The following is a 13,865-nucleotide window of genomic DNA, read 5'->3' as shown; positions in this document are numbered from 1 at the left end:
CTGCACCTTCTCATTCTTGCACTTACGAGTTCTTCCACCTCAGTTTGAGTTTATGATGCATCCTCTCACATCAGTTAGTTTTAAACAAAAGATGTTCTATAGAAATTTGAGAAGCTGGCTTTTTATGTTTATTGTACTACATTATCATTATGTGACCTCACTTGTTCCTAGATTCATAGATTCCTAATAGACAATTGACCCTAGGGGATATTTAGAAGCCTCTCCATGCATTCCCATGATGTTTTTTGTTCTTTTATGTAAAATACAAAATAACACAGAGCAGCAGAATGTTTACATGTTACTCCTTTCCATTAGGGTAGGAGTGCTAACCCAGGGATGAATTTGTGGATTCCCATCCATTTCCCCAGATTACTTATGAAGAATGACGGTATTACATTTCTTTAGGAGGAGAAAAAGAAGATTGCAAGGAAGTGGAATTCTATGATACACATCTATCCCTCCAACTTGCTCTGTTTATGTTGCTCTTGATCAGGTTTTTATGCCACCATTGGACTTGCAAATGTGCAGCAGGTCTGAGATGATAGTGTCGCTCACCAGGTTAGGATAAAACAGCGAGCATTGTGGGTTCTTGTTCAAGCAGCTTTACTGTATGCAAACACATCGTAAATGAACTTTAACTTATAAATAAACTAGCTATCATGCACATAGATGTTAACATTCTGGCTGCACCTTCAAAATGATACTGAAGCTAACACATGCTTGGTATTTATATGCACACACTTATCTTGGAAATGCTTCTTAAAGGTACAACACACCTGTTATTCTACATCCTCCCTCTTTGAGAAAATAAGTTAGACATGACTGATAGTAATGAATATGCAATTTTCATAGAAATTATTTTCATCATGCAGTTATACAAAGCTAGATACATATATACAACTATATCCAAGTTGCTGTGTATTTCAAACTAGGCTTTGAAATGTGACCATATCATGTGACATAAAATTTGGGATCTGGTTTAGCAACTGGGATTGTCTCTGCTGACTGTTGAACACTGGAATTATCTGCTGGAACAGTATCAGGAGTCAAGACACATTCTAAAACAGGAATATCATCTGGATTGCTCTGAGAGTCTTTATCACAGGTATATTGTTATGATATCAGTTTTGCTACAGGAAGATGTCTGCGATTTGTCCTGTACTTCACACCTGCAGATTTAACAAAATAAGATCTCATCTCTACACATATACTCATTACTTGACCAGTCCAGTTGAAACCTTCCACTGTCTGTCCTTTTTTCAATGGATGATGTAGTATCGGGCAAGTAATGCTGTTATTGTACTGTAGGGGCGCTCTGGGGAATTAGCAACATGTAGTGTTGGTTCTGTACTCTCTGGTAACTTGTTGTTTCCGGTGTATGTATGGCTATGGCGAAGTTGTGAACATGTAGCATGGGTGCGCACCTGAAGGCTCTTAATAAAGAAAGGCCTTACAACTCCAGAACCGTGTGGTCTCCTTTATTTCCCAGGATATAACATATTGGCGACGAGGATGGGATGCCTCCGAGTCCGCTGCGAGTGAAAACGGCGGGGTGCAGTTAATGTCGGACGACGAAGAGACTGGGCCTGCCGGGGTTATGTCTGGTTCCATGTTGGGGTCGCTGGTTGCATACGACTGTCAGACCCAGACCTGGGAGGAGTATTGTGAAGTGTTGGAACATTTTTTTGAAGCAAACCAGATACTGGATGCAGGCCGGAAGCGAGCCATATTGCTGAGCTTGGTGGGCAGCAAGACGTACAGTCTGATGAGGAACTTATTGAGTCCTGATAAACCGGGGGATAAATCATTCACGGAGTTGACGAGCTTGCTTCAGTCACATTATAACCCGAAGCCGAGTGCCATAGTCCAAAGGTTCAAGTTAAATTCAAGGACTAGAATGGCCAATGAAACGGTAACGGAGTATGTCGCAGTGCTGAGGGAACTGGCGCAACACTGTAATTATGGGGACAGACTGACAGAAATGCTACGAGATAGGCTCGTTTGTGGCATTGCAGATGACCGCATACAACGCAGATTGTTAGCGGAGCCTGAGTTGTCGTTTGAAAAGGCCTTGAAGTTGGCACAGGCCATCGAGACGGCGAATAAAGACATTCGTGATTTACAACCAAGAACCATCGAAGGGGTGGGGAGCAGGGGTGCTACCCCACTGCCAGTGCATAAAGTGGTCGGGGAGCATAAATCACAAGGGAAGTCTGGTCAGTATGCCTGTTACAGGTGTGGCGGAGAACATCTGTCAAGGAACTGTCGTTTTTTAAATGAAAAATGTCATGCTTGCGGAAAAAAGGGCCATGTGAAGAAAATGTGCCGATCAACACCCTCTAGGTTCCAGCCGAGAAAGGGGGAGGAAAAGAGCAGTATGATGGACAGAAAGGGAAACCAAAAAATAAAACGACAGTATGCACACCACATGCATGAAGGTACAAATCAAAACACCAGGGAAGACGAGGAAGTGTTTACTATGTTTAACATGGAAGAGGCAAGGTGGGAAAGAGTCGATCCCATCACAACTCAGCTGGACTTAAATGGTAAAATGGTGCAGTTTGAAGTGGATACGGGATGTAGTGTGACGGTTCTGTCCAAGGCTGAGTATGGAAAGTTATGGCTAAAAGAAGCTTAGAAGCTGCGGGACTGTTCAGTGACTTTGAAAACATATACCGGTGAAACAGTTCCCACACTGGGGATGGCCAAAGTAACTGTAAAACATAAAGATAAAGTGGTAGTAGCAGGGAATGGACCAAACCTGTTAGGCTGGGCGTGGCTAAAGGAGCTGGAAATGGGTTATCTACGGCTCCATAAAGTAGAACAGCAGGGGCTGGCCTTGCAAGATGTGCTGGCGAACAACGAAGAAGTGTTCAAAGAGGAACTGGGGACCTGGAGGGGTCCACCAGCAAAGATACACGTTAAAGAAAATGCAACGCCAAGATTTTACAAACCTCGACCCGTACCATATGCAATGAAGAAGAAAGTGGAGACTGAGTTGGAGCGACTCACCAAGCAAGGTATAATTGAACCAGTGAAGTTTTCGGAATGGGCGGCACCCATTGTTCCAGTATTAAAGCCAGATAATACTGTACGCATATGTGGTGACTACAAGTTAACAGTGAACCAAGTTTCGAAGCTGGAGCAGTATCCATTACCCAAGGTGGAGGATGTATTTGAAAAGCTGTCAGGAGGTGAAAAGTTTAGTAAACTGGACCTCAGTCAGGCATATCAACAAGTAGTTCTGGAAGAAGGGTCAAAGGCATATGTCACCCTTAACACACACAAAGGGCTGTTCCAAGTCAATCGTTTACCCTTTGGGGTTTCCTCTAGTCCAGCTATTTTCCAGAGAATAATGGAGGGACTGGTGGCAGGAATTCCGAAGGTGGCTGTGTATCTGGACGACATCCTGTTGACGGGGAGGAACACTGGTGAGCATCTGGAGACTCTGAACGAGGTGCTAAGTCAACTGCGAGAGGCTGGTTTACGGGTGAAGAGGAGTAAATGTGCTTTCATGGTAAAGGAAGCAGAGTTCCTGGGTTACAAGGTGGATGCCTCGGGCCTACACCCCCTGCCAGACAAGGTAAAAGCCATCCAAGAGGCACCTGCACCCACAAATGTTACAGAGCTGAAGGCTTATTTAGGCTTACTCAACTATTATAACAGGTTCCTACCAAATCTGTCAACGCTGTTAGCTCCTTTACATAAACTGTTAAGGAAGGAGACCCTGTGGACGTGGCAGGAGGAACAAGACAAAGCGTTTGAGCAGTCCAAGGAACTAATGCAGTCTTCAGAGGTTTTGGTGCACTACGATAGTCACAAGGACTTAATTTTGTCATGTGATGCCTCACCGTATGGGTTAGGGGCAGTGTTGGCACACCGGATGCCAGATGGACAAGAAAGACCCATTGGGTTCATGTCACGCACCTTAACTCCAGCAGAGTCAAACTATTCCCAGCTAGATAAAGAGGGTTTGGCTGTAATGTTTGGAATTAAGAGGTTCCACAAATACCTCTATGGCAGGAAGTTTACTGTGTGCACCGATCATAAGCCTTTGTTGTCACTGTTCAACGAGATGAAGGCCATGCCTCAGATGGTTTCTCCCCGAATTCAGAGATGGGCTGTAACATTGAGAGCTTATGAATATAAGATTGTTTATAAGCCCGGGAAACACCATAGCAATGCGGACACGTTGAGCCGTCTGCCGCTACCGGGGCCTCCCCAGCGAGAGGAAAGGGAGGACCGAGTGTTGATGATGGAGGACATCACGTTGATGTCAGCAAAGGAATTGAACGAATGGACACAAAAAGACCCGGTGTTGGCTCGAGTGTTTCAATGGGTCCAGCAAGGCTGGACAACACAACAACCTGATCCAGTTTTCCGGCCTTATGAGGTGAGGAAAACAGAGCTGAGTGTGCAAGATGGATGCGTGTTGTGGGTGGCACGAGTGATAATCCCGCCCCCAGGAAGACGTGCACGTTTACAACAGCTGCATCAGGGTCATGTGGGCATCACCCGAATGAAGGCCTTAGCACGAAGTTATTTCTGGTGGCCAAAGTTGAACCACGACATTGAAGTCGCTGTGAAAGAGTGTAAAACCTGTCAGCAGCATCGCAACTTACCTGTGGCAGCACCACTACACCCATGGGAGTGGCCAAGTAGACCTTGGCAGAGACTTCATATAGACTATGCAGGGCCTTTTATGGGGGCAATGTTTTTGATAATAATGGATGCTCATTCTAAATGGATGGATGCCTACCCAGTCAAAACACCCACTTCCACCACTACCATTGAATGCCTGAGAAAGAGTTTCAGTAGCCAAGGATTACCCGAGACTATTGTATCAGATAATGCTTCATGTTTCATGAGTGAAGAGTTCAAGGGTTTCCTGGAAAAAAATGGCATTGTACATGTCACATCAGCACCCTACCATGCGGCTTCAAATGGCTGTGCTGAAAGGGCTGTCCAGACCTTTAAAGCGATGATGAAAAAGGCTGGAGACGGAAGTATGGCAGCCAAAGTATCAAGGGTGATATTCAACTACCGCATTACACCCCAGTCTACCACGGGATTGTCCCCTGCCGAGATGTTGCAAGGACGGAGATTAAGATCCACGTTGGATCTGGTGCATCCAAACATCCGAGCTAAGGTAGAGAGGATACAGTGGAGGTAAAAAGAACATCATGATCGACGACGGAGAGAGAGAGAAGTTTCCTGGAGGGAGATGCAGTGATGACGCGAAACTTCAGTTATGGACCTAAATGGATTCCAGGGTTTATTGTCAAGAGCACGGGTCCCCTGTCGTACCAGGTGAGGTTGAATGGAGGTTTAGTGGTGAGGAGACATGTGGACCAGATTCTGCGGAGTGCGCAGGAGAAGGACTCCATGGAACTGCAAGCCCCGGAAATGCCGTTAGTTTCAGGAGTAGGGCTCGCAGCGGCAGGAGGATCTCCGATCTTGGGGGCCGAAGGAGACCGCCGGGACTCGGAAGGAGAGGTTCCCAAGGATCCAACTGTTCCAGGGATGGACACACCGGTACCAGAGGTGGTAACTGTGACACCGGAGCCACCTAGGGTGGTACCATTGCGCCGTTCTAAGCGGGCACTGGTTAAACCTAGTTACTTGAAGGACTATCAATGTAACAATTGCATGTCTAGTTTAAAAGAGCAACCTAATTCGATTGTAGGGTAACCGTTTAATACTAGCTGGGTATTCAGGAATTAAGTGACTAGATGGATTGTTTTGGCTTGCTCCCTTGTTTTTTCTTATGTAAGGAAGCGTATTCAATGCTTAAAAGGGGAGGAATGTAGTATCGGGCAAGTAATGCTGTTATTGTACTGTAGGGGTGCTCTGGGGAATTAGCAACATGTAGTGTTGGTTCTGTACTCTCTGGTAACTTGTTGTTTCTGGTGTATGTATGGCTATGGCGAAGTTGTGAACATGTAGCATGGGTGCGCACCTGAAGGCTCTTAATAAAGAAAGGCCTTACAACTCCAGAACCGTGTGGTCTCCTTTATTTCCCAGGATATAACAGATGAAGAAATCTGCTCGGCTTGTCATAGTTGGACTTTTGGAAAGAATGCTTTCTAGATAACTGGGCTTTGATGGCTTGGTTGTTCTTAGCTTCTTAGTTTTAGGCCTCAATAAACTAGAACTGATGGGCAATGTTGTTCTGGTTTGCCTAGATAGAAGTCTCTGAGCAGGTGAGCCAAGTATATTACCATGGGATATGTTTCTGAGATTGAGTAAATACAAAAAATAATTGGTATTATCACACTTTGACTTTTCAAATAATTGCTTTGCACTCTGTACTGCACATTCAGCAAGTCCATTCAATTGCAGATACTCTGGACTACTAATAGCATGTACAAAGTCCCATTCTCTGGCAAATTTCTGAAACAATTGACTGGTGAATTGTGTACCACTGTCAGAGATTAATTTCTGTGGACTGCCATGGACTGAGAAATGGTGTTTCAACTTAATGACTGTAGTAGAAGTTAAATTAGGTAGTAGAGCAATCTTGAACCAATTTGAATAAGACACCTATTATGTAGGTTCTGTAACTGGACAAATTACACCTTGTTGCACCATTTTGTCCAACTGAGCTTTGACCTTATGCTGCATAGCTAATGGAACTCTTCTTGCTGGTCTGACCACTGGACTGATTTCTGGTACTAAGTAATGCTGATTGTTCCACTCGAATATGTCAGTAGCTAGAATTGACCAAGGTAGATCAGGAATTTGACTTAGCTGAAGTGGCTCTCTTTGTAAATGTGCTTTAGTACTATTACATACTGAACAGGAAGAAAGTACTCTATCAATGTCTTTCACTAGAGAAGTCCAAAATACTAGTCCTCTTACTCTTCTCTTAGTAGATTCGGAACCTGGGTGACCACAGTGCAAAATGTGGATATATTCTTGTTGTAAGGAGGCAGGAACAACAATTTTAGGACCTTTGAAAATAATGCCATCTTCCATCAACATCTCATCACTGTAAGGAAAGTAAGATTGCACTTCTGGTGGTACACTTGATTGCTTTGACGGCCATCCAACACTGATATATTAATTGAGCTTCTGGAAAACTGGATCAGTCATTGTATGATCCCGTAGCTCATCAAGTTTTGTGGTAGAAAAAAATTACACACTTCCATGACATCAAAGTCAAAATTCTCTGCATCAAGCTGTTCCATTGCATTTCTGGGTGATCTGGATAATGTATCAGCCAGATAAAGAAGTTTCCCTTTTGTATAGACCATTTTGAAGTTGCACTTTTGCAGTTTGAGCATCATTCTTTGTAATCTTGCTGGAGCTGAATGCATAGGCTTTTTTATAACAGTCCAAATAAAAATCCAGGAATACAGCAGCACGGCTTCAGCTGGATAAAACTTTAATGTTGACAAAAAACACACAGAGAAGGAAAATACTAAGTAGGTCAGTAAGTGCTTTCACATGGATCCACCATGCTTCCTCAGACTGTCATAACATCACCCACATTAATCATCTATTTAAAGTAAAGACCTACTACAGGTTCTAGCAGTTATTAAATCAATTGTCTTAGCAACTACTTCCATCAATTAATATCCACACCCTTCACTTACAACCTAGGTAAAAAACTGAATACATAAAGCTAAAAGCATCTTAAAATGACTATATAAACAAACTGTAAAACACTTGTTTTTTATATATATATATATATATATATATATATATATATATATATATATATATATATCTTGCTCATACTATTAGAAATATATAATCTATATTAAAACATAAATACTGAATGTACAAAAATATATAATAATGTATACATATGATATGTGAATATTCAACAAATAATTAATGTTTCAACTTTCTATCTTTAAGAAAAGGTTTCAAACTGATGGAATCATTTAACCTAAAACTTTTATCGGCTTGTAGTTTTGGGTTAAATGATTCCATCAGTTTGAAACATTTTCTTAAAGATAGGAAGTTGAAACATTAATTATTTGTTGAATATTCACATATATGTATACATTGTTTGTCTTTTCAGGTTTTCCCGGTTAGGGGTCGCCACAGCGGAACTCTGGTCCACTAATGTTATTATATATTTTTTATACATTCAGTATTTATGTTTTAATATAGATTATATATTTATCATAGTATGAGCAAGATATATATATACATAACAAGTGTTTTACAGTTTGCTTATATAGTCATTTTAAGACGCTTTTAGCTCTATGTACTCAGTTTTTTACCTAGGTTGTAAGTGAAGGGTGTGGATATTAATTGATGGAAGTAGTTGCTAAGACAATTGATTTAATAACTACTAGAACCTGTAGTAGGCCTTTACTTTAAATAGATGATTAATGTGGGTGATGTTATGACAGTCTGAGGAAGCATGGTGGATCCATGTGAAAGCACTTACTGACCTACTTAGTATTTTCCCCCTCTATGTGTTTTTGTCAACATTAAAGTTTTATCCAGCTGAAGCTGTGCTGCTGTATTCATAGATTTTTATTTGGATTTTTATGGACTGACACAAAGAGGCTTTATTCCTGACAGTGACATTTTTTCTCCTTCTTTAAAACAGTGACTAAAGGCTGATGATCAGCTTCAATCTGAATTTCTTGACCATAGATATAATCATGAAACTTTAAACATGAAAACACTATTGCCAAAAGTTCTTTCTCAATTTGAGCATATTGCATCTCAGTATGGGTAAGTGTTCTAGATGGGTAGGCTACTGGCCTGCCTTTTTGAAGAATAACTGCACCTAAACCAAATTTTGAAGCATCGCAGAAAAGAGTTATTGGTTTGCTGACATCATAGTAACTTAATGTTGGTGGGGTAGCAATTTTCTGCTTAAGAACTTCAAATGCTGTCTGGTGCTGATCTAGCCGTAACCAAGTAACATTTTTACATGTGAGCACTCTCAAAGGTGCTGTCAGTTCACTGAAGTCTGGTATAAACTTGTCTAACTAATTGACCATACCAAGAAAAAGTTGTAAAGCTTGCATATTATCTGGTGCAGGCATTTCAAGAATGGCTGCTTGCTTGGACAGTCAGGTCTGAAGCCCATACTTTTAAACAAATAGCCTAGATATGTAACTTCTGGTAGTCTGAATTTGCACTTGGAAATCTGAGCTTTAAGTTCACTTCACGTGCTCTGTCTAGAACTCTCTTAAGATTTCTGTCATGCTCTGTCTCACCATTGTCTCCGAGTAATTTATCATCTACTATTATGGCACAAGGATAACCTGAAAAAGTTTCCTCCATTGCATGCTGAAAGACTTGACTTGCAGAATTTATTCCAAATGGTATTCTGAGGAATCTATATCTTCCAAATGGGGTACTGAATGTAGTCAGTAATGAAGATTTGGGATCAAGCATCACTTGCCAAAACGAACTCTTTACATTTAAGACAAAAAAAAGCAGTGGCATTCAGTATCAGGACTGCAACCACTTCGACTGTATGCATGGGATGATGTGGTCTTTTCAATGCTTTGTTCAAATCTCTTGGGTCAATACATATTCTGATTTCATCTGAGCCTTTTTTATGAGCTGCTACCATGGACGACACCCATTCTTTAGGTTCTGTAACTGGAGAAATTACACCTTGTTGCACTTTTTTGTCCAGCTGAGCTTTGACCTTATGCTGCATAGCTATCAGAACTCTTCTTGCTGGTCTGACCACTGGACTGATTTCTGGGTCTAATTTCATGGAATACACAACTGGAAGTTCGCCCAATCTGTCATCGAAAACATCAGCATACTCCGAAAAAATAGTATTGGTGAAGCTGTAACTAGAACATGTGCTTATTTGATGAAAGTCTTTGGTAATAGAACGCAGATTCATTTTCAAACTGTTTCTGAGACCCAATAATAACTGCACAGGTCTTTGAACCACACAGAACAATAGGCTATAACAGTTCTTGGCCACATAACATGAAAGCACTTCTGAGCCTTTGGCTTGAATTTCTTCACCTCCATAAACAACAAGTTTCGCACAACTAGTCACATTTAGTTGTTCACCAGCTCTGACCCTTGCAAAAGTTTCTGCAGACATGACATTATACTTTGAAGCTGTGTTTAATTTAAACTTGGTGGATTTACCATTGATCCAGACAGTAAAAACACTTCATTTTTGCCAGTAAATCTATTGCATCAATCTTTTCACCAATTATCTGCAGTGGTGGTGCTGTGATAGCGTTGTCGCCTCACAGTAAGACGTTGTCCTGTTCGATTCTCAGCTAGAGCGTCTTCTGTGTGGAGACATGCGTGAATGGGCGTACCTTCATTGAAGGATGTGCGTCAGAGCTGGCAACTCGGCACGTAAAAATCTACTGCCAATCATTAGTGGACCGGAGTTCCACTGTGGCAACCCCTAACAATAACAACAACAACTGACACACCATCTACATAGAAAGCAAACTGTTGCAGGTCTATTTGATCAACTTGTTTTTTGGAGTTACCCTTTGTAACTGTGTGAAACTTACTCGCTTTACAAAATCTTTGAAAATGGTTCCATTTCTTACACCTATGACATTACTGACCAAATGCTATACACTTTTCTCTTCTGGACTCATAGTTTGCATCACAATTGTGACAGTTAACAATAAAGCTTGATTTGGATTTTGCTGAGTCACTCTTATGCTGTACTGAGCAACATCTGTTTTGTACTAGATACCCTTGGTTCTGCGCTGAGCATGCTCCTTTAACTGAACTGTTCTTGGAATGTGCTAGAAGACTATGGGTTTTACCTGAAGTCTTGCAGGGGCTACTGCTGCAATGTGCTTAGGCCTGCTTCTGCCTGTCACATGTTGCATGCTGTCTACATAAGCTCTGGAGCCTACTGAAACCATGCTCTTATCACTAGCAAGCATATTTGTGTGCCTTTCTGTAACTTCCTGAATCTGGCAAATCTCAATGACTTTTCTCAGCATTAAATCACTGTAACAAAGCAAAATCTTTCTCACAGCAGCATTATTAATACCACACATGAGTCTTTTCAGCAGATACCTGAGGTAGGATTTATGCTAACTAGTGGAAATTTGACCAGAGTACTGCAGAACCTCCCCCACTTTTACTGATAGGGATATCTGCAGCATAACAATTTTATATGGTAGTATATTTGAGCAAAGCATCTGTGGAGTTTACTAATGCTGGGAGAATTGTGTTTAATGGCTTATCATTGGACACTTTTTCCACCAGGCTGTAGAAAAAAAAAAGAACTATCTGACACATAGGCTGTGTCTTGGGTGGGTTATGTTGAGCCTTGTAGACTTTCAGGAAGTATTGTGGATAGTGTGCATTCAGCAGAGAATAAGGACATTATTCCTGACCTTTGCTGTAGTTGAGTAGGCGTAACCACACAGCAGGAAGTAAGCATGTTACGTTGTAGTTATGTGGCAGTAGCTGCCACTAAGGAGCAGAAGCTGGAGAGCAGTGCCTTACTGCAGAAGTGGACATTTGTTTACATTGTTTCCAAAAGGGTGGCAGACATTTTGTGTGGGACTCATTGATTAAACTACTGGGATTTGTTGTAGATAATAATTATTTATTGATTCATTTGAGATAGGGCATGGGAATAGTTTTATGAAGTAATTTAAACATTGTTTTTTTTCACATAATGCATTTATTAGTAGACTACATCTTTGGAACTGCACTAAACTACAGTCACAAAGTGCTGATTTAGTTTGATACTGATGTTCTTATAGAATCTGAAGTTCAACAGTATGTTTCCACAATTTGTAAAATAGTACCTGGAATTAAAAAGTATTGTGATGATAAGAATATTTGGAGTGGGGCTTGGTTAGCATGGGCAGGAGTTGGATGTGTTGTGTTAAACAGTCAAGGTTGTGTTTCACTGTGGATCTGAAAAGCATTTTTACATGATTGTCTGCATAAAAAATGTATACAGTGAGGTCAGGATGGGTGCATTATTAAAACATGTGTGCTTGTGTGTATTGTAATGTAATGGGAAAGAGAGTGCATGGATCCATTGTTCACATTCAGCTCAAATGGCACCCAGCCCTGAACCTTTTCAACATGTTAGGTCAGATTCTGACCAATTTTCTGTTGATTTGCAGTATGAAGTGAGAACAGACCTAGATCATGATGACAGAGTGTGTGTGTGTGTGTGTGTGTGTGGGGGGGGGTAGCCAAGTAGGTTATCAAACATTTGTCTAAAAAATATGTTAGTGAGGAAGAAAATATAAAAGATTTTCCAAATACAGGGACAGAGATGAATTGATATATTATTTATTTAAATTTTAACAGTATAATGTGTCCTGGTGTTTAACTATACTTCATTGGGGTAAGATAGTTCATCCAGACTTCTTGATGTTTGCCATCTAACTTTTCAACAACAGTTATAAGCACAGACTTGCAGGGGATTGCATAAACTATGGGAGTGGACATGTTTTGAAGGACTGTAATGATGTGCAGCTTTTAAATGTACAGATTCTTTCACAGGGTAGGTTTGTGTTCCTGGATTGTCTGATACAGGGAGAAGTGTTTCAGCTGATGGTTTGTTTGTATGCTAGCAGGAGTATGAAGGACAGCGACTGTATGTTTATTATGGCTTATTATTTGGGAGTTGAGCTCTTTATTATTGTAGTGGGTGACTTCAGTCGTGATTTTAGCCATTCTCAATAGAAGGCAAATGCAGATGTTAGTCCCATATCAATTCCTTGCATATTCTATCATTTAGAGCTTGAACACTCTAGGAGTTACATGTATTATGGGGGAATTATAAAACAGAAATGTTTTGTATAGTAATAGTCTATATGACAGAGATTGTGAGGAAGAGATACTTGGGTTTGCAGATCACAAAGCTGTATGACAAACATTTCAGAGGAAGCTGGGAGTGCTTTAGACTGGAAAATGGGTAATAAAATTGACAAGGTATCATAGGGTGGCACAGCAAGAAGTTCCCCAGTTCGATTTTCATCTGGGGTGCCTTCTTTGTGGTGTCTGCATGTCCTTCATGTGTTCTTGTGGGTTTTCTCTTGTTTCTTCTCACATTTCAAAGACATGCAGTAGATGGACTGGACACTCTAATTGTCTGTAGGTGTGACTGCATGTTTATGGTATGAAAGAACAACCTAGCGATGAGAACATTGGCTGTAGATGATGGTCACTGCTGATGTGACACCTTGACCCAATGTGCAAAAATAATAATGGGGGAAGGGAGTAGTGGATGCGGATGGTACTGGTTTGAAGGAGATGCTAAAAAAAGCAGCAGAGATTTTTCTTTGATTACTTGAGTATGAAGAGTTTTTACCCTATGTGGATGGACTGGTGGGTGGCTTATAAGATAAGGTATAACATTTTATATCTTAGGATTCAACAGTTATGATAGAGCTCTATAAAGCAGGTGATTGCTGAGATTAGTAGCAAACATGGTAAGGCATTAGAGGACATGGATTCTCAAAATTACTCATTGCGAAAGTCATTATATGATATGAGCATATTAATTGTGTCATCAGTAATGTTATCATGTTCACCGAAGAAGTAAGGTTATTAAGTCATATTTAGTGAAGAAGGTGCTCTGAAAGGAGCAATTTATATGAGATCTTCCATTGCGGATCTTTACACCAGTAAACAAGACATATTCATGATTGTGGATGACTGTCTTATTACCCTTTTTATCAGCAGAGGAAGGGCTCCATCTGGAGTAATGTGTGCTCCACTATTTGGAGGACAATGGCCACAGTTACATGAAAGAATTTGCAATAGAAGAGCTCCTACTGGTTATACAGAAAGGTAGGGAAGGTGTTGTCCTGGGAGAGGATGATTTAACTTATTCATTTTATTGTAGGAAATCGATCGGGTTTGTTTTTGAAGGTGCTGAATGAATAATAGGGTATTGTCTTCATGTC

The sequence above is a fragment of the Protopterus annectens genome, chromosome 7.part0 (assembly GCF_019279795.1).
Source record: "Protopterus annectens isolate FY-2018-M chromosome 7.part0, PAN1.0, whole genome shotgun sequence".
Lineage (NCBI taxonomy): Eukaryota > Metazoa > Chordata > Ceratodontiformes > Protopteridae > Protopterus > Protopterus annectens.
Note: the sequence above shows the minus strand (reverse complement) of the source record.